Source organism: Myodes glareolus, chromosome 3 (assembly GCF_982192425.1).
Source record: "Myodes glareolus chromosome 3, mMyoGla1.1, whole genome shotgun sequence".
Classification (NCBI taxonomy): domain Eukaryota; kingdom Metazoa; phylum Chordata; class Mammalia; order Rodentia; family Cricetidae; genus Myodes; species Myodes glareolus.
In genome coordinates, this window is record NC_142028.1 from 91,517,370 (window position 1) to 91,542,160 (window position 24,791).

The 24,791-nt window shown below is 44.7% G+C and overlaps 1 protein-coding gene and 1 non-coding gene across 2 annotated transcripts in view; both read right to left on the reverse strand.

Moving 5' to 3' along the window:
• The window catches only part of Ror1 (ROR family WNT receptor 1), a 356,211-nt gene that overhangs the window by 286,277 nt on the left and 45,143 nt on the right, over positions 1–24,791 (reverse strand). The gene's annotated exons all lie outside the window — the stretch shown is intronic.
• LOC146895110 (U6 spliceosomal RNA) lies at positions 10,938–11,039 on the reverse strand. Its single transcript, XR_015001092.2, has one exon. It is a non-coding gene; the product is annotated as a U6 spliceosomal RNA (small nuclear RNA).

Below are 24,791 nucleotides of genomic sequence, written 5' to 3' on the forward strand. Positions count from 1 at the left end.
CCTCAAAGAATTTACAACCTCAATGGAGAAACAATTTGTAATAAGGGAAGGTAAGAAATAAAAAAAATATATTTATCAGAACCGGGAAAATGCCATGAGGCAGTAGATTATTAATTGCCAGAGAGCTTGTGACTGCTTGGAAGGATTACTTCAGGTTGATGCTGGGCCGGGCCGGAAAGGAGCCGTGTTTTCTGTTTCAGAAGGTGGCAGTCTCAGCACTGATGCAATGCACAGCAAACATTGAGAAACACAAATCTTTTCCTTTTGCCATGTATTGGGCAAAGTTTGCACATGAGATACAATCTACTATAGTGCCCTATAGGAGCAGAGTGACCACCATCCACATCAGGTCAGCCGTGACAACCTGCGAGAGACCTTCGAGATCCGGCCTCTAGGATGCGGATGTTTTCTCATGGAAGTCGGGGAGGTCGCCTCACTGGAGATTCCAGCTACCCCCTCCTGCACCCCCCAGCCACTTAGGTGACTCTGCCCCAACTGAATGTAGCCTCATGGTCTCAGGAGGTGCTAAGGAGGCAGTGTGTGGTGGGTTAACTGAAGCTATGGGAAGCCATCATCCACAATGGGACGGGACTTTTCTGTGATGTAGCTACTTTGGGAGAACTCATGTTCCTGTAAGAAACCCAACCAGGCTCTGTAAGGATGCCCGGCAGAGCCATTGGTTCTCCAAGCTGAACTTTGGTGAATTATACTTGGTTTGTCTCCCGAGGACAGAGTTCGCCCAACACAGCTCACGTCCCACAGCTTCTGTCTCTACCTGTGATGGGGGAATAACTCAGAGGCAAAAGAGAAATATGGCTGTCCGTCTCCTATACACTCAGCAGAAAACAGTTTGGGCTGTTGTGAGGAGGAAGGTAGTCAGTTCTACTGAGAAGCACGCTGAGCAGAAACTCATGAAATAAGCAACTTTCACCTATTTCTAGGATCTCCATCCTAGCCTGCCTCCAGACCTGGCTGTTAACGGTGCTGCTGGAACCGCACGGAAAGTCTCCCGTGGAAGAAGGCGAGAAGCCAAGACATCTTGATTTCAATTCAGAGCGGCAGATAAGGCAGAGTCAGAACCCTCCCTTCTAGGGCAATCAGCCACACCTAAATGGGGCTGGGATTTGGGTAATTCCAGACAAATTTGTTGTCAAACGTCATAAATAGATGGGCAGTGGGGCAGTTAAGTTGTAGGTTTCTTAGAGGAGGGAAAAGGCCACAGGGAATAAGAAATGCAAAGCAAGGGCTGGCATCAGACTTCCATTAAAGAACAAAGACATCTTATTCTAAAGCTAGGAGTCATGAATTATGGATTCTGCAAAGCTAGAAGGTATCTTTATGCTCAGAGTCTCCACTCACATTTTATAGGTAGGAATACTGAGCTCTGGAGAGAACAAGGCAGTGGGCTGCCGCCGCAGAAGAATTAGCACAGTGCGAGTTAACGTTTGTGTCGCCCTGCCTCTGGGAATCTGGTGATCTCTACATTCAATCCAATGCCATCATCCATCTCTTAAGTGAGCAATATAGGAAATAATAGGCATATTTGGCTGTGGAAATCAATCCTTGATAAAGCCTTGGCTTAACCGCTTTGGTTTAAAAAAAAATGTTTCATTTGAGGAAATTTTCACGCATGTTTGTTTACAGAGACCCTTGACCATGACTCCAGTGTTCTGTTTAATGCTGAATATAATCTGCTTCAGTCAGAATGGAAACAAGATATGGAGCAGGGCATGAGCGAGTCTCTGCTCTGGACCATGCATACTGAGGAATGAGGCTAATGAGGAGGGCACCTACCTCCCAGGTCAAAGAAGTCAATGGTGTCACCGGGGAAAGCACAATGCCCGGTATACCAAGGGGTTCAAAGCCCTAGCAGCGGCCATCGCCACACTCTGTGACTGTGATGTGGGGAGGCTATATCCTTGCTACTGTCTCGTGATTCGGTCACACTGAATATCACTTGAACTCTGCTTCTCCAAAAGAACTCTGACCACAAACACACATATGGGGAGGGGGAGCACTCTGGAAATGCTTGGACATTCTGTTTCAAAGTTTCTCTCCTAAAGAGTCTATGTCTTTACAGACATGTCAGACTTGTTTATAGTGATGCTACTATATCTACATCTACGTTCTTCACGTCCTTATGCGGCAAAGCCTAACTGGATCATAATCCTTAAAGCAAAAGTATATTACATTTTCTTCTGCCTCTGTAAAGTCCTTAAACAAAGACTGGGCACCACTGCAAGTGTCCCCCCAAGTTTCTCATGATTAAAGCATGCAGCAGTACTGGGCTGTGATGCTGAGGATTTGTCCCGAAAGTGGGCTTCACATCCTCAACAGCTACCCTTGCCTGGTGAAAATGACCTTGCGTGTTTTCACATCTTTTTCTTCCATACCAGAGTAACAGAATTGCATTAATCGGTGCCCACCCCAGGTTTCTTTTTTTTTTTCTGGAGAATTAATTTACAATGCCTATGAAAATACTGGCACATCTGGACAAACTCAGTGTGAATCTAAATACAACCAAGCTCCGCCAGGGCAGCTGTGAATAAAAACAGCTCTCCAAGATCTCCAGAAAAGATGGGTAAGAGGGGAGACATGAGGCATAGCCACGAGAATTGCCTTCAGAGATCTCAAGGGCTGCCTCATGAAAGAAGGAGCAGGCTACTCAAGGGAGCTCTCGAGAGGGAGGGTATCGTCATCTCTAGGGAAGGAAGCCTGGAGTTCAAGGGCACCCGACACGATGCCCATGTGAGGAAACAGACCTCAGGGAGAACCAGGTGCCACTGATAGATGCCCACCTGAAGCACGTAGATCAGTTGTCTGCACCCAGGTTAATCTTCCATTCTACAGCTGGTCCAGAATTATGGAAAGGTCTCCATCGCTGATGCCCAGTGTATGGTAGGTTGTGTGACCTCTCCCACCCTCGTTATTACCTGATACACAGCATGGATTCCTATACACCTCTGGAATCGGGCGAGTGCCTGACCCAATGGTTAAAATCCCTCTAGCTCTTCTGCTTTCCACGCACTCTGATCTCTAACTCTAGTAAGAGAAACTTGGTAACTCTGTTGTGCGTTTTCTACTGCTTCTGTGTAAGAAGCCAGTTTGGCTGTCCTCTGTCCTCTCTGGGTCTTCCCATAGCAGCACAAAGACACGCGTCACAGGCCAGCCTTCACCGGGGGAGGGAACGGTGGGCTCGTCTGAGAATCACTGCAACCTACTCTCATTCACAGGTGTCCCCCTTTCCCTGGCATATGTTTTGTGTAAATCTTATTCCTTTTTTCCTGCCAGATGAACTTATAATTGCTTGCATATGCTTATTATTTTATTCCAAGACTATTACTACATGGCTATTAAGGAAAATTTGGAAAGCAGAAATATGGGATAATCACCTGCAGTCTGGACATTATTAGTCTCCCATCGTCTCTCTGCATGGGCGACACTGGTCCTTTTCTACACACATGTAACTTAGACTGCAGCTTCACAGTGGATTTTCTTAGCATGTTTAACTCTTCTCTGCTGTGCGGCTGCTTCTGCACAGTCCTCCTCTGTCCTCAAGATAAACTGAGCATTCATAGTCCCAAAACCTTTCGAAGTACCAAGGGACAGTGCCACTTAGAAACATAGAATGCTGATATGGGAAAAAGAAAACCAGAACATGAAGGGGTGTCTGATGCAACAGCTCACTTTATAGAGGTGGGCACTAATGCCCAGAGGGAAGCAGGCAGCAGCCTTGGCTTGATTGCAGATCGAGGGCCCTCTGGTCTCCACTGACACAACGAAGACACTGTAAATTTGGGATACTGTCTCCGGCCACCCATCCCCCTGCCATCTGCCTCCTACATCCTGTGCCTTTGGATCACTTCCCTAGGAATGGTGCACAATGTATTCTGTGTCACAGATGCATAACAGGCTGCCTGGACCATTACGAGGATCTGATGAGGATGGCCCCTCAGCCAGACACTCGCACCTACACCCTTACTATGGAGCTAGTCTGGGAAAGAGAGGAGCATGTCTCCACTTTTTTTTTCACTTTTTTAAATGTTATTTACTTATTTAGTTTTTTTTTTTTTGCCCTTTGGCCTATCTTCATAAATACAAATTTCAATTGGTCATCCAATCAACAGAAACTTCTAAATCCATCCAACACCATACACTGTAGAGGGGCAGGACAGCAGGCGTTTGTCTGTTGCAGAAAGTCATTCACGGTGGATCACGACCCTCAGAGGACAGTTCACAGATTTTGATACTGGCCAATGATATGCGTTCTCTATTCTAATTCTAGCTAGAGATGTCACCCCACACTGCTACAAAACCTTCTGTGCAGCACTGTTTTACAACACAGGAAGAAATAGGAGAGGACGGTACAGAATGGTGACGTGGTCTTAGAAAAGCCAAGCTATCCAATGGCAAGTAAAACAATTTCCAGGATTAAGTCATAGACCCTAAATTAAGAAATTTAATATCAAAAGCATAATACTGAAGTAATAAAATCAAGATGTGGAAGGATGAGCCCAGTATATTCATTTTTTTATATGACGCTTTGAACTGGTAGAGAAATGGCGTGTAATGGTAGTAGGTTTATATACACATAGGAACAAACACACACAGGAATGAGAAGACACCGAACTTAGTTGAGCAGTTAACTAAGGAGGAAAAAGGCATGCTTGGATCTGAAAGGACTCTGTCATTTTTGTGTTTATTTCTGCATACTTAAAATAGTTCAATTTTTTTAAAAATAGAACATATATCATGGTGGCGAAGCCATAAATCTTCTAGAAAATAAAAGGTCCAGTGTGGTTGGGGACATTTTAGCACTCTTTGTGGCTTCACAGTCACCTCTGTCCCCTCCTGTCCAGCACAGCAACTGGCTGAAAATAGTAACTAAAATGATGAATTAATGAAGAACCAGTGAGCTAGCAAATGAGCGGTGAACCGACAAACCAGTTCTTCTCCATGGCTCTGTTTATAAAGATGGGGGGAGCAATCACTGCTAACGATTTAAAATTAGAACTACTTCCAAATATGTGTGTGTGTCCATGGAATGCTTCTTAAAGAGCTCATTAACAGCGATTGAAAATGGATGGACAAAGTTTTTCTAGTTCTAACATCCAGCATCTTCTCTTTGCCCTTTCTACTCATCTAAGAAGCCACCAAGTCTTCAGGACTGGAACAGACCCCAGGACGTTGCTATCGGCTTGAAATACGGGGGTGGCGGGGGGGGGGAAGTACTAGGAAATTCTGTCGATGAAAGCACTCTCTGAGGCTCCCAGAGGAGGGCCACATTTCTCTGCCTTTCCTGCGGGTGCACTAAGAGGCTCAGTTGCCCTGCCTTCCTGAGTGTAGGCTGCCCATGAAACGAACTGCACAGAGAATGCTAGAATGCAATAAGAAACTGCCATTGTGATTCAGATCTTCATCATTGTAAGGCGTGGTAAAATTATTTGCCTTTATTGATTCTTCACAGATATTCAAATGAATTGGATTAAAAGAAAGAATAAAGTAAGATATGAGGCCTCCATCTCTAGAGGTTAGTACTCAAATCCCCCAATCGGTGTTAGAGACTTTCAGGGGGAAAAGAAAGAAACAAGTCTTGAAGGCATCTGCTGTCTTAAACGAAATGTATATTTGTTGATTTCTTCTTTGTTATTAAAGTGTTTATTTACTTTTATATAATCTGCGGGCAGGAATCACGCATCAGGATGGTTCAGTGGGTTAAAGCACTTGCTACAGACCCTGACAATCTGAGTTAAATCCCTGGACCCCACAGTGGAAGGACAGAATCATCTCACTGTGACATGTGCAGCATACACAGGGTGAATAAGTAAATATACACATTTTTAAATATCTTCTTCACTAAAAGGAGCGTGTCCCTAGAGTCCCTGGATAGTATACAAAAGGACCAGTCCAAAGGCGGCAGCCTCTGCTCGGCAGACAGAAGCTTCTTGCATGTGTGTATGGCCACTTGGTCTGCCTCTCACAGAAGTGAACTAAAAAACATCTGACCTATACTTCAGGGTTGAAGATGCCCTTTCCTGCCCACCGGGGTCTCCTTTTTTCAGTAAGGTGGCCACACCCAGTCAGAAATCAAAACCAACTGCTGAAGCCATTAAAGGCAGATTCAAAGGCCTGATGATAAAGTGACTTCTTTATTCATCCCAGAAGGCAGTGAGCAGCCTCTTTCCCAGACTGCTCCACGACTTGAATGAATCCTGACACTCCAGTTGATGCCCACATCTGCATACAGTCCCTCAAATTGTCTCCCCTCCCAAGCGTTGTCTTCATGAGGGACACAAAATGAGATCTCAAAGGCTCTGCTTTCCATAACTCTTACCCCTGGGAGGACTCAAAGACACCGTCTTTCGTTTCTCCACATTACACACGCTGTCTAACTTCGGATCTATAGTGAGGAGTTCAAATGAAGGCTCAGAGGTGTATGAGAAAGTCTGCGAAGGGATGCAGCAACAGTACCACTGCGGGACAGTTTAATATTCTAGTTACCATGGTCCCTTGACTTCTGGAATTCACCGATTAGAATTTTAATTACCAAGTGTTAAAGCACGGTGCCTTTCAGCTGCACTAGGATTAACTAATCCAGCCTTGTCGGGAAGACAAAGGGTTTTTGTTGCATGGTCAGGTACGTGAAGGTGCTTCCATGTCCTCTAGCCCAGAACCGCAGACAGAGGACACTTAGCATATGGAACTCTAGGCCTACCTAATGCTCCTAGCTTACCACACGGGCTTGCTCCTGGAGACTAGCAGGTGAGTAAACCGGAAGCACTAAACTGGGTCATGCGCAGTACGAAGAAAGTGTAAGCTCTTCTGGGTGGAATGTGCTGTAAGCGCATGAAACAAAGGAAAACAGGGCTCCACGTGGGTAGAGTCACCAAGTCCTGTCCCCACTGCAAAGTTAAAGCCCTCTCAAAAGGCACAACCTCAGGAAAACTCCAGATCACCCAGTCCGGCCCCTCTAGCTCCGTTCCTTTGCTTTTCCTTCCCTCGCTAGTCACCTCGCTCCTGCCACTCCGGGGGAGGCGGTCACCACTGGTCAAGTGGAAGACGTGCAGGGCAGTGAGGACAATGGAATACCAGAGGAGGGTTTGTCCAGAGGTACTGGGAAGCCAGTTTGGATAGGAGGGCAGGAATTTTCCTGTGACCAGGTGAATCTCCAGATGTACCCTAGTAACTGATGGGCAGCAATTCCTCTGCCAGGTCACCCTCCTGAGGCTGTAGCCAGGTCACCTTCCTGAGGCTGTCGCCAGGTCACCGTCCTATAGCTGTAGTCAGGACATCAGTGAAGAGTCGCTCACAATGAGACTGTGCTGCATAAGCGTGTGTATAGATATCAGTCCTTGCCCGAGTGAATGGGAGAATAAGGCTATGTGTCATGCCTCAGTTCCCTGGAAGTCTTAGCATTCCGAAACCTTAAATTATCTATTACCGTGTTTCCTTCCAATTTCAAAGGAGGACCGCTGAGTTTAAGGTTCTTTCCAATCGTGAGGCCCTAGATTCAGCTGATAAATCCAGGTCAGAAGCCAGGATTATTCCAGTAATCTCAGTAGCTCTTTCTTTGCCAAGTCATGGTAGGAATGTGCTTCGGTTGGATGCCCCCCCACACACACACCCCAGCTACCCTGCATCTGGCTGGGGAGAACACGACCGCTCCTAGCTGCCTGCTTGCCTGCACAGACATCTCAGACAAAGACAGGCTGATGAATAGCATCTTTAATGACATTAAATCCTAGAAAGGGTTATCGAGAACGGCAAGTACACAAAGCACAGACTCCTGGCCTTGAGAGCAAGCCAGAGAGAGAGCGAGAGCCTGTGCAGGTGGCTGTGAGGAAAACCGACATGAATTACAAAGCAAAGGTGCGCTGACATAGTAGAAACAAGCCTGGTATTGGGGGACGGGGTCTGAAAGCAGATGTGAGAGCTCGCTCACCTCATCACCACAAGAAAGCAAAGCCCACAACGTCTCAGTCTGTATGCTCTCTCACTCCTTTGTGCTCACCCTCCCTCCCTCTCTCCACCCTCTGCCCACAAAGCATATGTTGGTCCAGCAGAGTGGGCTTCGGGGGCCCTCGGAAGAATAGCATAGGACGGAACGTGAACGCAACCCAACCCCTGAAAGCCAGTGCTCCAGATGGGCCTGGAGCCTTGGGGAGCTGTGTGGAATGGGATGGCAACTTCCCATCCTCCAGAGGGGGTTGGACATAATGACTAAGTTTAAGCTTCAGAGCTTTGTGATCTTTTATAAATCACACGTCTAGACTAAATCCCTCCTCTGTGGAATGCTGATAAACATTCCGTCATCTGATTTCCAAGGGCGCAGAAGGAGCGCGCATGCTGGGTACAGCACGGGCATGAGGCGACATTAGAACTCAGAATAAAGGTCATCGTAGGTGTCCAAGACCAGAATGCAGGTGTCAGTCTGCAAAGACAGATAAATCAAGAAAGAAGAGAAAGGAACTGGGAGTGTTCAGCAGTAGAGCACTTGCCTAGCACGAAGGAGGAAGGTTCTGGCTTCAATCCCAGCCTAAATAATATATACAGGAATACCAATAACAACAACAACAACAAAAAAAGCAAAGACTGGCAAGGAAAAACTGTGGGCTAAAAGGGAAAGAGACATACACCACCAAATTCTTCAGCATCTTTTCTAATAGGCATGAACTTCAGAGGAAAGCAGAGGAGTGCCAGAGATGTGATAAAAAGAGGAGCAAGACTACAAAGCGAAGGAAGGCAGACTCCAGAAACCCAGTCTCGACACCAACAGCCACTAGCATTGACTCATGGCTCAGAACCCAAGCTTTCTTATTCTCAATGTATGCAGGGCTTAACAAAATGCAAACAGCCGCTGCCAAGGGAGGTAAGAGTCCCTGGAGGTCCCGTGCCCTCTGCCGTCAAGACTTACTCAGAAGTGTAGGTGCTAACATGGAGACTTGCAGTCAGTCAGGGCTCACTTACAGTGTGTGGTCATGCTCCTCTATTCAAAAGCACAACAATCAACAAGTCAGAAGAAAATACAAGTTCCTAAAGAGCCTCCATCTCATAAGGAATTAGACACACTCACAAAATTAAAACTTCCGATGTGAGATGCCCCCCCCCACCCCCGGTGAGGTGGGAAAGTTGGGGCAGTGATTCGAGCTAGGCCTGGGAGATCCAGGGCCCTGCAAAAGAGGGATAAAGTCACTTTTTGCTATAGAGACAAGTTAATTAAAAAGAAGTGCCATTGCTCCTCCCCACCAGGTAACAGGGCCTTCATTGTATTCCGAACTTCTTACAAGAAGGCAGACTGCAATGGCTTCTTTCAGGGGAGGGAATGACTACAGGCACACAGAATGAGCTGCTGCCTTTCACTGAAAAGGTGACTTTGAACAGACCCGCTAAAGCCACACTGCACAGGCTCACTTCACTGGGTTTCTATGGTGCTTCATTCACATCCCTGCCCCCAACATGAACCCGGATTCTCTTACCTGCAGACTACCTCGACAACCCAAACACCCCAACAGACTAGGAACTCCCCTTATTTCTGCATTCATTTGTCATCTTATGCCAAACATGTTCCATCCCAGTGAGACAAAGTAAAGTAGCCACCATCCCCAGGAAGTTGACAATCCAATAACAGAAACTGACTCATGAATAGAGGCCAACAGCCCCCATGCCGTCTAGTCGGCCAGTCCAGTCCATCTACCTAGCACAACCAAGTGAAGGAAGAGAGGACGCAGATATGCAGCCTAATCTGACAAAGGGGGACAATTCAGAAGAAACACTGGGTGGCAGGGACGGAGGCATCAGTGTGTACAGTGTAACAGGACTGGAAGAAAACCACACGGTCAGATGTTAAAGTATGAGTCGAAAATTGGGGAAGCCCAGAACAGCCAGCGTTCACTGAAGGCCAACTATGTGGGAGCTGAAAGAATCCTCACAAACACCCCATGATGTAGGTTCTATTGCCTCAACTTGACAGATAAGGAAACTGAGGCCAACAGCTTAAGAGATAGTCAGTAACAAAACTACAACCTAAGCTGCCTCCAAGGCTCGAAAGACCAGGGAACTGGCATGAAGTTCCTCAGCAGTTGTTCCTAGGGGCTTGGAATCTGCCCACGAACCATGAGAAGGCAGTTCATTGGTTTAATTGGTTTTAGTTAGTTTGTTTGGAAGCATGATTTTGCTTTGAAGCCCTGGCTGGCTTCGGCTGGCCTGATTTTTCTACCTCACTCTTGCTACATAGACCAGGCTGGGCTTGAACCGACACAGATTATCCTGCCCTTGCCTCCTTGTGCTGAGATTAAGTATGCACGTCACCATGCCCAGATGCATTGTTTTTAGTTAGTATTTAAAACGATGGGTTTCATTATAGTTTCATGTATGTCTATCATCATATGTAGCTCTTACTCTCCACCCCATTGGAAATAGTTCTTTCTTGTTTGTTTTCATGGTCTATGTGTGTTTAAATGTAGATTCTGCACGAGAACACAACCAATGGTTGTCATTTTTCCCTTGCCATTACCTTTCTCTCTCTCCCATTAGTGCCCTTATTCACTTCAGATAGTCACCTTCTACTTTCATCTTTCTCTCTCTCTCTCTCTCTCTCTCTCTCTCTCTCTCTCTCTCTCTCTCTCACACACACACACACACACACATTTTAATATCTGAAAGAAAACAGAATACTTGTGAATCGGGATTGTTATGTTTAATAGGAAAATTTCTAGTTTCACCCATTTTCTTACAGATGCCATGATTTCATTCTAATATATGACTGCCATCAACTCCATTTTACTTACACACACACCACTACCACACCCCCCAGCACACACACATCATATCACGATTTCTTGATCCATGCATCTGGACTGGTTCTGTATTTTGGTTATTGTGAAAGTGCCTTAGTAACCATGGTTTGTAAGTATCTCTGTAGTATGATATAAAAAAAAAACCATATGGAATACTTCACAAACTTGCATGCATCTTCATGTAAGGGCCATGCTAATCTTTTCAGTATCATCCCAACTTTATAATATGTTCTGTTGAAGAGGGGATAAAAATAACTTCAAATAAGTAGGGAAACCAGCTCCAATTTGTGTCCCCAGAGCCCAGTCCCACAAGATAGAGGGGGTAGAAATGAAGGGAAATCCAATCAGAGTTAAGGGGATCAGTTAAAAGTTGCCAGAGTGGGCATGTGAGCGGTAGGGTAGCCTGGTCCAGCAGGCTGAGGATGAGCCGAGAGAAGAATTCCAAGACATTCATGGGGTTTTGAGTCTGTACAGCTCATGCACACCATGCTGGCTACCTTGGGTTTAGACTTTTTTTTCCAAAGCTGTTTCTGTGGAGAATGGCTTTGGAGGGATGGTTTTCCAGTGAAGGGCAGGCAAAGCACCTGTGTTTCCCAGGATACAACATTTGGTTTCCTCAGATCAGGTTGCTTGTGTAACACAATGCATCCCATGTGTAAGTGGAGTTCTACCCGCAACTCTCTGGGAACTGAGTCATGGAGAAGGAAGCAGCTGGCCTTTCTCTGCCTGTTGTGACTGCCAGCATCCTTGAGACCAACTAGTTTGGTGTGAAAAAGAAGTTTCAATTTCTTCACATTCTTGACAGTCTTGAGGAGCAATACCAAACCAGCAGGCTTACAGATGGGCAAAGTGTAGAAAACAGAGGAAGAAAAAAACAAAGGGAACTGCTAGGTTTTGGGTCTGAGTGAAGAGGGGGTCTGGGCTGCATCACTGAGATGGAAGAGCAGAGGCTGCTGAGAAATTGGCAGTCTATGAAGCATGGACCTTGAAGATGAAATCTGAAAGAAGGCAGGGTTAAAGTATAGCTGCAGGCGCTATTAACATCAAAAGTGCTTGAAACCATGAGATTGGATAATACCAGTCTCGGCCCAACATCTAAGGTCTGTTGGACCCTCACTAAGCCCAGGACAGAGCATCCCAAAGAGGCGTCATCACGCCCAGTAGAACAGTTATCGCAAGGGATACACTAAATATATAACTATCAATCAAAGTGCCTGAAGCACATCTAGACTTGGCTGTAGCTGTTGTTTACACTAAAGCTGTGTCACCATTACCTGTCTGGTGCCAACCCAGGCTTCCCAGAGTCAGGTGTCACATGCTACTCAGACAGTTCCACACACACACGATTTCAAGTCTCTCATTCTCTCACACACAATAGAGAAGCAGAATCTGGTCCAAGGATCAGAGTTGCAAATTCATTTAAAAAGCAGTACTGCAGGGTATCTTATCAGAGAAAAGTTCTTTTACCCACAGAATCATTCATTCATTCATTTGAAAAAATAAATTAGCCACTTCATCGAAGACACACTAAATTAACTCAAAATTAAAAGCTCTAAGGGATCTAAATTTATAAACATTCCCTTGAAGGAACTGCCAAACAGAGTGCTGGCGAAAACGTCAGCCTGGAGCTTAGTTTCTTCATCTATAATTAGCAGATTCGGTGTCTTCGGGAAATCAGTCAACCCTCTACAACTTTCTTCTCCCTCATTATAAACAAATGCATTCAAACTTGCAAACTCATAAATAGATAGCACTCATAAGCAGACAATACTCATAGTGGAGCACCTGGGACCTCCTGCAAAAAGTGGTGGCTCATTCCTCACCAGCAACATAAGCCAGCCAAGGAAGAATTAATTACCCATAAAAAGAAATTGCTCAAGAGCCAGTTAGAGTAGCGCGTGTGTTTAATCTATGCAGTTAGGAAGCAGAAGCAGGCCGAGTTCTACGAGCTCAAGGTCAGCCTGGTCTACACAGTTTCAGGTCAGCTAGGGTTAATAGTAACACCTGGTCCCAGAAAGATAAGCATATGTCACATGTCATCTCTGATCTTTGTCTCCTAACTCCGTATTGTCGTATTGTCAATTGGGAGTATGTAAAACTTGGAATAACTGCCAGAGCCAGAAAAGTGAAGTGGGGCAATGGGACAAAGGGGACAACAGAGAAGGAAATCACAGGGTAAAAATAGTTTGAAGGAGGAAATTGGAGAAAATAGAGGGGGGGATTAGGTAGGGAAGGTAGTCAATACAGGAGCGAAAAGGAGGAGGCAAGAAGGATGTCTGAAAATGTCATAAGGAGTCATATTATCTATTTACCTAAAATTACATATAATACATATAAGTCTATACATATTCATATTTAGCTCACATATGAATGTATGGTTTAAGTGAAATTTTCATATTTAGTGACAATGGTTCCCCCAAGTCCCACTGACTAACAATCCTCCCATACAGCAGGCATGTTAAGTCCCCTTATGGGTTGTCAGTTAGGGAGGTTCCAGAGACTCCCAAAACATAATAGGCTATTGCTGCTGCCTTTGGTTGCTCCCCAGGGAGGGAAGGTAAGTCTCTGTGGCTGAAGACACCATGTACTTCAGATTCAGACATGGAATCCAGAGGATCTGAGCTGGATCCTACCTGAAAGCCTCTTCCTGAGAACTAGCTTTTATGGTGTTGGATGTCACCAAGCAAAGTTCCAAAGAAAGCAAACTACAAATAGTCCCACACAACTCTGACACCTATGAGTCACAACAGGGACCAGGATGGCACCGTATCTTCAGGGATACAATAGTGACATTCATGTCATGGCAGCAACCAACAGCTTTCTAATTGGACCCACTCAATGAGAGGGAAATCATGCCCGGTGCTGGAAACCTAGCCGACTACTCAGGGTTTGTGTCATGGGTCTTGGAGTAGAAGCTACAGCTGTCACTTTACTAAACCAGCAAAATTCTTAATTGCATTCTAAATATTTATCGTTTCTACCCACAGGTAAGTGCAACTCTCACTCCTCGATAAAGAAACTTCTCTTTGCAAACGATGGAGATCATTACAGAAAGTGGCAACTGAACAAAACACAGAGAACAAGTGACCGTGTGGTGCCCAGCCCTAAGGATACATCTACAACACAGCTCTCGCGTGTGGTGCCCAGTCCACAGCATACATCTACAACACAGCTCTCGCGTGTGGTGCCCAGTCCACAGCATACATCTACAACACAGCTCCTGTGTCTGAGGCTCAGGAACATTGTGGAAGAGGGGGGCAGAAAGATTTTAAGAGCCAGAGGAATGGGGTAGTGGCTGTGAGATTGTTGTCTCCTGGGCGTGTCATGGAATCTACACCTATGAAGTCTCAACAATATGGCCACCTAAATAAGATGACACCAACAGACATGCTAACATAGAATGGGAAAATCTCATAAGGCCCCAACCCTAGACGAAGAACCACAGGCAACTAGGGAAGAGGGGGACTGAAAGAAAATGGTCTTTCTCAAGGAAGAGCCCTCCAATTGGTCATCCAATATCAAGTAGTCATTCCTGAAATAGTATACAGACTGAGCAAATGGTATTTATATATTTAAGAAAATACACAAACACGTGCACACATGCACACACACACACACACACACGTATGTATGTATGCATATATGTATGTGTCTGTATATCTAACAAGAACTTTTTAAAAAGTAGTCAGAGGCCAAGAATTTAAGAGAGCAAGGGTGGTACATGGAAAGAGTTTGAGCTAGAAAAAGGGAAAATAATATAATTATTTTTAATGTAAAAAAAATATTTTAAAGGCCACTTATTGAGGAAGAGTAAAAGGTGTTATCAGTGTTACTGAAGGTCTAAAGCATTTGAAACCCAGAATTTTAGAAGTACAGGAGAAAAAGCAATAATTAACACTATTGAGTCCCTACTGGATTTTTACTTATTTAATACACCTCTACATACACATAAATGTATGATTATTATTCCCATTTTCCAAATGGAAAACCAAAAGTCAGCCAAACAGAAACGGGAGAGTGGGAAAAAAAACTTTTCGGATGTTTATTTTTAGAGTCCCAAGCTGCCCACTGCCTCTTCCAGGCAACCAAGAGTGTGTTTCAAGGCGTATGTTGGGGGGACGGGCACAGACGCTCTGGGCCCACTCAGCTTCCCTCTTCCATTGCAGATACTGCTCTCCATCTGTACTGAAGGGTAGTTCATAAAAACCTAAACGCCTAGTGGACAGGCTTTTCTGCCTTGACTAGGGTGCTATTTACAGATTCTAAACACTGAAGGAGAAGCTCTAAGGTCTTCTCAAGCAAGACAAACTCACAGTGCATCAGGGGTAGACACGTGAACTTCATGTACTCCAAGCCAAAGGGCTGGGAAGTGAAGCGTGGAGGCAACTTTGAAGGGAAAACTCTCTTTGCCAGCTCTGGTTCCTATTGTGTTGATGGAGTAATTTACTTTAATATACATTCCTCTCAGGTGCAAATTTCTTTGTTTTTAATGTGAATAATATAACAGATGACTAAAGTACAACTGCTATGCTTTCCCGTCAACATTTATTTTAAGCGCCCAGTGGTGGAGTCTTCACCTAGGGGTCTCAAGGCCCTGAGTGTGACAACCAGCACAATAAATGATAATCAAATGAATCAAATATTTTATTTTACCTATAACCATACCCCCCCAAATTTTTACTTCATTTTATTTAATTTTCAAAAAAATGGGGGTAAAATGCCCTAAATAACTAATTGAGTAGATCGAAGGTAGATCGAAGGTTGGGCTCTCTCAGAGTGATGTCACAGAAGTCTGGGAGTCTTGAGAAAAATATATTGCCACGTAAAGTGAAAGAAACTTGGTACAAAGTCAGTGTAATTAAGAGACTGACAATTAGCCGGGGACGGTGGCTCATATTTGTAATGATGGCACTTAAGGTAGAAAAGCAGGATGGCTGGGCGCTCAGAGACAGCCTTGGCTACATAGTGAGTTTGAGACCAGCCTGGGCTACATGAGACCCTGTTGTTGGTTGTCTTTACTCTTCACTCTTTCAGGGGTCCTGCCACCCAGCTCCCAAATAAATCACACGGAGCCTTATTCTTTCTTATAAATGCCTAGCCTTAGCTTGACTTGTTTCTAGTCAGCTTTTCTTAAATGATCCTGTCTACCTTTTGCCTCTGGGCTTTTACTTTTCCCTATTTCTATGTATCTTTTCTTTACTTCTTACTCCTGTCTTGCTCTGTAGCCAGTGGCTAGCCCCTGGAGTCCTCCTCTTTCTCTCAATCCTAGATGCTTTTTCTCTCTTTTTATCCTTCTATTTATTTTCTTTGCCTGTCAGCCCTGCCTGTCCTTCTCCTGCCTAGCTATTGGCCATTCAGCTCTTACTAGACCAACCAGGTGTTTTAGACAGACAAAGCAACAAAGCTTCTCAGAATTAAGCAAATGCAACATAAAAGAATGAAAAACATCTTTACATCATTAAACAAATGTTCCACAACATAAACAAATATAACACATCTCAAAATGATATTCTACAGGACCCAGTATCAAAAAGCCTCCATGGATAGCAAAGATCAAAAAAGAAAAAAGGAAATCAAGTCTCGACGAAGCTATAGCAAAATATTAAAAGTGACTGTCATTTGGGTTAGGAGAGAGTTAAGTATTTTCATTTTCTTCCCCTTTGCCTTTATTTTAATTGAAAAATACAAATATTCATACAATATATTCTGATCATGCTCCCCCTCCCCTCCAAACCCTCCCAGCCCTCTCACCCACTTCCATGCCCTTTCTCTCTCCATCTCTGAAACAAAATAAAAAATGAAAAAAATAACACACTAACACACAAAGACTCCCACAACAAAACCAGAAACCAAAATAAATAAGCAAAAGATCAATAAGACAAAAAAATGTCTAAACAAAGCAAAATGAGGCAAAAAGTCTACAAAAATATTGAGTTTATTTTGTGTTGGTCAACTACTCCTGGACACAGGGCCTATCTTGAAGTATGATTAATATACCCAGTGAGACTCCATTGAAGAAAACTAACTTTGCCTTTGCTAGCAGATATCAATTGCAGATAGCTTTGTGGTTAGGAGTAGGAGTCTGTGTCCAATTCTCCCATCAGTGATGGGAAGTCACCTGGCTTGAACCTTTCTCTGAATTTTCTTTTGATGTACATGTATTACTTGTATTGTCTTAATTACAGCAAAGTAGCTTTCAAACAATTTGGAGAGAGGAAGCAACAAGAAAAACATCTGTTTATTTTGTAATACATATACTTTACCTACATGTATGTATATGCACCATGTATGTGCCTTGTGACTATGGGGTATCAGAAGAGGGTATCAGTTCCCCTAAAACTGGAATCACAGAGAGTTGTGAGCTGCCATGTGAGTACTGGGAACCAAACAGAGGTTTGCTGTCATGTGTGCTCTCAGACTGCTGAGCCTTCTTTGCTGCCCCACATCTACTATCTTCTCTCCGCTGGATCTTCTCAACCTTTTCAGAGAACTATAGTTCCAAGTTGCTTAGAAGTTCATTGCACAGAAGCTTGAGAGACGGCTGAGGGGTTAAGAGCACTGGTCCTCAGCACCTACATGGTGGCTCACAACTCTAACTGTATATAACAGTCTATACAGTCTGTATCGTCTACCAGAGATCCTTCGTTCACTTTCCAGAACCCACACAGCAGCTCACAACTGTAACTGCATCTAGCTGTCTATGCAGTCTATACAAATGATAACTGTATAGAACTCTATACAGTCTATATGGTAGTGCCATGGGATCCAGTGCTCTCTTTTGGTATGCATACATACAGACAAAACACCATACACATAAAATATACAAATAAATCTTAAAAGAAGTTACTGCAAAAAAAAAAGTACCTGTTTATACTTCTTATACTTTGTAAACATTTTGAATAGTTGTTTCATAGGTAGATTAATGGAGAAGGAAGTACGGGAATTGGGGGGAGGGAGAAAGGGAAGAGGGAAGAGATGCCCGCGACCTTTGCTAAAACATTCCAGAAGCACCCCCACGTTGTTCTGGGAATTCTGTTTATATTATGGTCCGTTATTCAACTGAATAGAGCATTCGGTCTGAAAGGCGGAGTTCACATTCAGCTGACCAGAATAAATTAACAAGTCCTTGGCTGATCCAAGATGAGAGGAAGAATGTCCTATATGGGGAGAAAAGGTAGGTTGGGAAGGCTGTAGGGACTTTGGGGAGTTATAAGGCCATGTGACGGGTGCATCATGGCCTCAAGTCTTACATTAGTCCTTGAGTTTTATAATTAATAAATGGCAAAAGAAATCCCATGACCACTTACAAATTTTGGCTCAGTTTCCCTCTTCAACTCAGCTCTTTTTAAAGACACCAGCTGCCCATTATTTTAAAGACATATGCATATAACTTCCAAACCCTGGGCAGAGAGTGCAGGGAACCAATTACTGGACGAAGTAGTTACCATGCAACTAGAACATATGATTAATTTACCTCACACAAAAGTCTATGCATACTTTCCATCAGTCACAAATATCAAAATGGCAACCAGAAAGCTACCTTGTAGAAAACACCATCCAGAACTAATTTTCTTTAAGGGGAAAAAAAACTGGCTCTGCTGGCCAGAAATGTTGAGCCAAGTCTGGCAGAAGGGCTGGAGCAACGCTACGCAAACTAAATAATGAACTTCGGCAGCTGTTTACATCTGGGAATGTGTATCACGTACACATGGCTCCATATGCAACCAGAAATCCTTTAGCCACTCTCAAAACACCAGTCATAACACAGCCCCAAGAAGAATAATAGTATGCATATTTAAAAAGAATACAGCGATTGGTAAAGCTTTGGGAAATTAACACAGCCCTACCGTGGAGGCCAAACTCATATGTAATACAAAATGAAAACAAATCTGGCACGCTCAGCATTTGTCACGTGGCTGTCGTGGACAGACCATGCAACGGTGAGAAAAGAATAAAATTGGGAATGGAGTGGGAAGCACAGGTGCCTGACACCATCTGTGCGAGCACAGAAATATTCTGCTGAAGGATGTAAAGTCTAGACTTCCCTGACACTTGCCCAAGACAGGCCTCCAATGTTAAGTGCCCCTGCACACTTCCTTCCGTATAAAATGCTTCCATGAGGTTGTGAGCCATCAGCAATGCCAAGGCAACCTTTAAGTGCCATGTCTAGAATGGCTCCAGGGATACACCCGACTGAGAAAACAAGGAAATGAAGACAATCCAAACCAACAGACACAGGGATACACAGAAAAGCTAGGTTTGGGTGGATTGGGCCCTCAGATGGAGAGCTATCAGCATCCCAAAGCTCAGTGCATCTGTTATATGTAGTTGAACAGAGAGGTAGGGCTATTGCACACAGATAAATAAGGAGGTGGGATTTATGATGCACAGTTGAATTGAGATCAAGATAATCTTGGTAGAGTAATCTCTGTAGGGGAACAGTCTTCAGGACATAATATAGAGAAGTGGAGGGAAGAGCTATAATTGGTACCTTCTGCATACAGTATCTACATCTGTAGATAGACCAAAAGGGAAGGTTTTGCCATCTCTCTTTCTGAGTGTAGGGTCTTTGAAACAGCCAGCTCCTATTAACCATATACATCCACTCAGGACTACACATTCAGGGATTCTCCCACCCCACCCCCCTACTCAAGGTTTTATAAAATGAGAGGCAGAGGAGAATGAGACATACTTAAAAGATAAAAATTCAAGTGCATCGGAAGTCTCAGAGGGAGTAGGGGCTATTTTGTGTGACCATGAGGCATGCCTTCAGAATTCCAAGCTTGTCCCTCTTCCCTTTGGTGGTCTCTGGGTTTGGGTCTCATCCCCAAGACTATCTGCAGAGCTCCCCTCCTTTCACATCATGACACTTTTAGGACACTGGGATGGGGGACACAACTGTTTGATGTCCACCTGTTCTCTACGTAGTCTCTAAGTCACCTGATGTTCCAGCACCTGCCAGGACCTGTTCTCAGAACTCCAATTTTTATACTGGTTCACATAAACAGTCTTCAAACTGTGGGTCACAATTCCTCCAGGGATCAAGCAACCCTTTCAACAGGGGTCCCCGAAGACCAACAACAGAAAACACAGATATTTATATTACGACTCGTTACAATAGCAGAATTACAGTTATGAAGTAGCAACAAAAATAATGTTATGGTTCCGGACCACTGCAATATGAGGAACTGTATTAAAGGATCTAAGATTTAGGAAGGTTGCGAACCACTGTTGTAAAAGTTATATGTAACATGTGTTCTTCCTACAAACAGCCTTCAGACACCACTGTGAGGGTACACTATGGCTGGGGCACCATGTCAAGGACTTGGACTTTGGAATGGTTTAGACTTGAATCCAAATCCTAACTTTGTCTGGCAAACCCTATGACCTTGGGATCATCGTAGTCCTGACTCCAGTGAAACTGGTAAGAGCGAGGAATGAGATAACTTCCAAAAATCAAGACAGATCTGTAATTCCACCTTCTGGAGTCACCTACAGAATAACTCAGAGTACAGAACTTCTCCTCCTATTCAGATGCTGGAATTGAGAACAGCGAATATGTTTTCTGTTTGTGTTGCTACACCAGAAAAGTTGTCACGGACGGATGTTCACTTCTACCTAAAGTAACTCAGCTTCCCCTGCTCCATCTCTTCAGTTATAAGCAAAAGAATTACCCCCACAGAACTCAAAATCCCAAGGGCTGTGTACTAGGAAAATGTAACCTGCTTCATTGCAACCTATCCACACACACACACACACACAAGTGCCTGCTCAGACCAGATCACATTCTCTTTCCTTCATGTACGTCAGCATTTGATGAACTGGACCAGACTGTAGCTCTCAAAGGCAAGGCTGACTTCCATGTACTTTCCACCCATAACACACAGGAAAATGTGTGCCATGGAACACGGGACCCACACGTAAATGAGTGTCTGAGCTTTCTCCTCCATATTCTTCCAAAGGGCAAAGAACCTGTGCGCATAGCCAGTCTCAAAATGTTCATTGAGAGCACAGATTAGAGAGAAACTGGGAGCCCAGATGAGGACTCATCTCTGTAGCCCTAGGCTACACTGCCGGGCACAAGCTAAAGCCGTTCATCTTTTTACCCTGGAGATGTGTCAATGGAACTGAACCATACTCCGCGCTAAGAAACGGAGGACGGCCAGGTCTGAGTGGGTTCTAGTTCTGCCTAAGTGCTCAGCAGTGCTGCCCTAGCCACTTTCCATCAGCCCTGGAAATCAGAGATGATTGCTAGAGGGTTGTCGAGTTTGGGGAGTTTTGTTTGTTTTAATGAGTAGGTAAGAGTTCAGAGTGATGAATTGTCTTGCCCCAAATCACGTAGTCAATGAAGAACAGAGCTAAGAGGTGAACTTTCTAAACCAAAGGAAAAAGGACGATGTTAAACAGACGGCATTCCTCATCTGAAGGGAGCTTGAAGCCACCATGGACTCGGCCAAAGGTGAAGGCTGCAAAGCCTGGGCCGAGTGTCCTAGCCAGTTGTGGACTCCCACAGGCCTTGCTCTCTGCGGTCTCCCAGCAGAAGTAAGAAAGAGTGCTTGTTAGTTTTCCAGCAGAACTGGCCAGGCTGGTGGCTTGTGTGTTGGCAGTGCCAGCCTGCTTACTACTGACAGGCCCACAAGGTCATGCCAGCTCATCAAAACATTGCACGCATCTGAGCTCCCAAATGAGAGCGCTGTGCACATTTTCCAGACAAGCAGATAGGAGGAGAGGGTCCCTTAGCAGCTCATCTCAAAGGAAGAAACAGAATGACTCTTGATTTGGGGTTTTGGGTTTTGTTTTTTTGAAATCAAACTCCAAGCGATCCTAGCTCCCGCATGTTCTTTTTTTTTTTTTTTTTTTCAGAAACAAAAAGAGAAACTTATTTTTTTTTAAATACAAGAGCAGGACAGCTGCTTCTCCAAGTGGCATTTGGCTAAGTGTTTTTAATAGTTTTGTTAAAACTTAGCATGTAAACAACACTGTGCCTTCTATGATTAGAGGGGAGGCTAATCTAACGAAATCAAACATGTTTAAACGTCCTCTATTCTTAATAGTGACATCAAACAGAAAGCTAGAATCTTAAATATCCATAAACAAACAAACTGAAACACTCGGCGTAATTCATTTTGAATGCCTCTAGGAATCCAGGAATGGTTTTTCCCATGGAGACCTCTGGGTTGCAAGTTCAGCGTGTGTCATTATACAGATTTGAGGGTGGCCGGGAACTCTCTCGAGGGTCCCTGGCCTCTTGATGCTCACCCATCTTAGTCCCAGTGAAGACTAAAAAGGCATCTGCTAGATCACGAGGGCTTAACATCCTGGGGTTAGTGGGAAGGCAAACATTAGTCAGGATGCTGGAGAGAAATTAAAACCAGATCTAGAATTAATTTCCCTGAGTTGGAAGAAGGAAGAAAATGAAAGAGAAGAGGACAGATGGACGGTAAGGATGTGCTTCCACTATCCCAAGCTTGCTGGAGCCAGGCCTATGTGTGAGGGATGCTCATTTCATGGTCAGTGTCCATAGGTGTAACTAAAGGAACCAGTATTAAATATGCACATGGGCTAGTTGTCCTACAGAACGTGGCCCGCAGAGAGTACACATATTGCTGGAAAGACTGGGTTGTTTCTGTCTGAAGTCAGTTCTGGTCAGCCCTGTAGCATCTGCGCATGCACACTGCCTCTAAGTAAATAAACCCATAAGATCGAACATTAAAACCCAAGCCCGACTCCTTGCCAGCAGCTGGCACCGGGACCCATCACCTAGAGCCATCACTGGGCACTTAGAGAACACACCAGCTTGGGTCCAGAAAGGATGAATCCTCCCCTCCCAGAGCAACCCTTCTCCAAGTCCCCAGCAGTTTTTCCTGGCTTGCTTTCTAAGGCACGTACCTGGTTTGTCCCTGCTGCCCCAGCAGCGTCCCAAAAGCGGGAGCAGGAAGGAGAAAAGCACTACCGCCCCGCATTCAGGACTCGTCCGTCTGACTCACAGTCAAGGCGTAAATTAAGTGTTTGAACTACTGAGCCTTGTCCCACCCAAAGTCATACTTAAGTGGATTCAGATTAACGGAAGAACAGCTACTGTGCTGTTGTCTGCCAGGAGCTGTGTGAGATGATTTAGACCGAGTCAGTTCAGCTATAACATACGAGGCCCCGAAAAGCACCATGCTAGGTAAAATTGTGCAATTAAAAACCACAGGGCTCATGGGGGGAAACGGGGGTGAGGCATACCACTCAGAACAAAATGTAAAAGACAGAAGTCTAAGAACAATAGGGTCAGAGTTTCACGCACAGTGGCTGAACATATTTGCACCGATAAAAGAGGTACTTTGCCTTGAGAGCAACCTGAAATCCACTCGCGAAGTCACCGTCAGAAGGGGGACAGCATGTAGTTAGTGTGGGCCAGCAGGAGAGGACCTGTGACACCTGATGTGGGCAGGTATGGTACGTAATGAAGTTGGTGAGTGGAGGTGGTTGGCAGGTGACGGAGGCAATCTGAGTTTCTGCCTCATTTGGCTGAGTTCACTTCCTGCTTTTTTCAGATCCTAAATAAGTGACTCTTGCATCAGTAAATTCCCTGGTGGAGCAGTAAGGCTGAGAGCATGTTTGAAACATGCCATGGTATAAAGCAAATCTTTTTTTTTTTTTCTTAGCTCATTGAGCCTAAAGCAGCACTGGAAGGCAAAGTCAGCTTTCTAGGAAAAGAAACTGAGGCTGAGAGAAGGCAAGGGATTCCCAGTACCTCATTGTTGCTGATAGGTCACCTGCAGAGCTGGTCTGGGGCCTTTCTCCACCATCTGAAGCACAGTTGTTGGTAGAGGAAGAAGCACTCACCTCTTCTGGCATGGAAGTGGAGGAGAAACTGCCTGACTTCCACTACAGCTTGCTGTCTAGTGCACGGAGACACGGAGACACGGAGACACGGATGCCATCTGTCTGTCAGGCTGAGTTCCCTTTTACTCACACTGTGAGCTGTGTGTGGAAGACGACTCAGCCTCAAACCAAGATTTTGCTTTCTAGTCTCTTAACTCATTGCTCTGACAGTCAGAGATGGGGAGAATTTTGGTAGATTTTCCAAAACGGGATGATTCACTTTTAGAAACCCCTTTTCCTGTTTTACAAGACCACTTCCCGGAAGCTGATGGTCTCACTCTCTCACGAGGCAGAGGAAGCTCTTATTCCATAAAACAGTCCCTGCGCAGGGAATCTGACCAAGTTCCTCACAGCTCCGCACCTGCCCTCAGAATCAAACCCCAAAGAGCAAGGCAAGCTCAATCTCTGATCCTGCTTTACCTGCACACTGGTTGTGGCAGATACACTGGATCATGGACAGTCGCCTCCAACACACACGTTTCATGTGTTCTCACTCCCAGACTCTGAACTTGGCATTCCTCACTCCCTCGTTTAATCCCCTGCCACCCACTGCTACATTATGCCACTTCCATCGCGACATCTCAGCCTCCATGTCCTTTTCCCCCAGAAGTCCTTTGGAGTTCTGTCCTCCGATCTAGATGTCCCTCCCAGATACTTCCCTAGTGGTGTAGGAGGTTCTTCTATCTATGTGTTGCTTTCATTGGTTAATTAATAAAGAAACTGCTTGGCCTGATAGGTCAGAACATAGGTAGGCGGGGAAGACAGAACTGAATTCTGGGAGGAAGAAAGAAGAAGCAGAGAATCGCCGCCATGAAGCTGCCAGGTCAGACATGCTGAATCTTTCCCAGTAAGCTATGAGCCCGTGGTAACATACAGATTATTAGAAATGGGTTGAATCAAGATGTGAGAGTTGGCCAATAAGAGGCTAGAACTAATGGACCAGGAAGTGTTTAAATGAATACAATTTCTGTATTGTTATTTTGGGGTATAAGCTAGCCAAGCTGCCGGGAACCGGGTGTGGGAAGCACCCGCCACTCCTTTTTACAACAGAATGGTGCCCAACACCTTAGCTCATGCATGTTCCTACTATAGCCACTAACTCATTTTATGAAAAGCACTCATGCA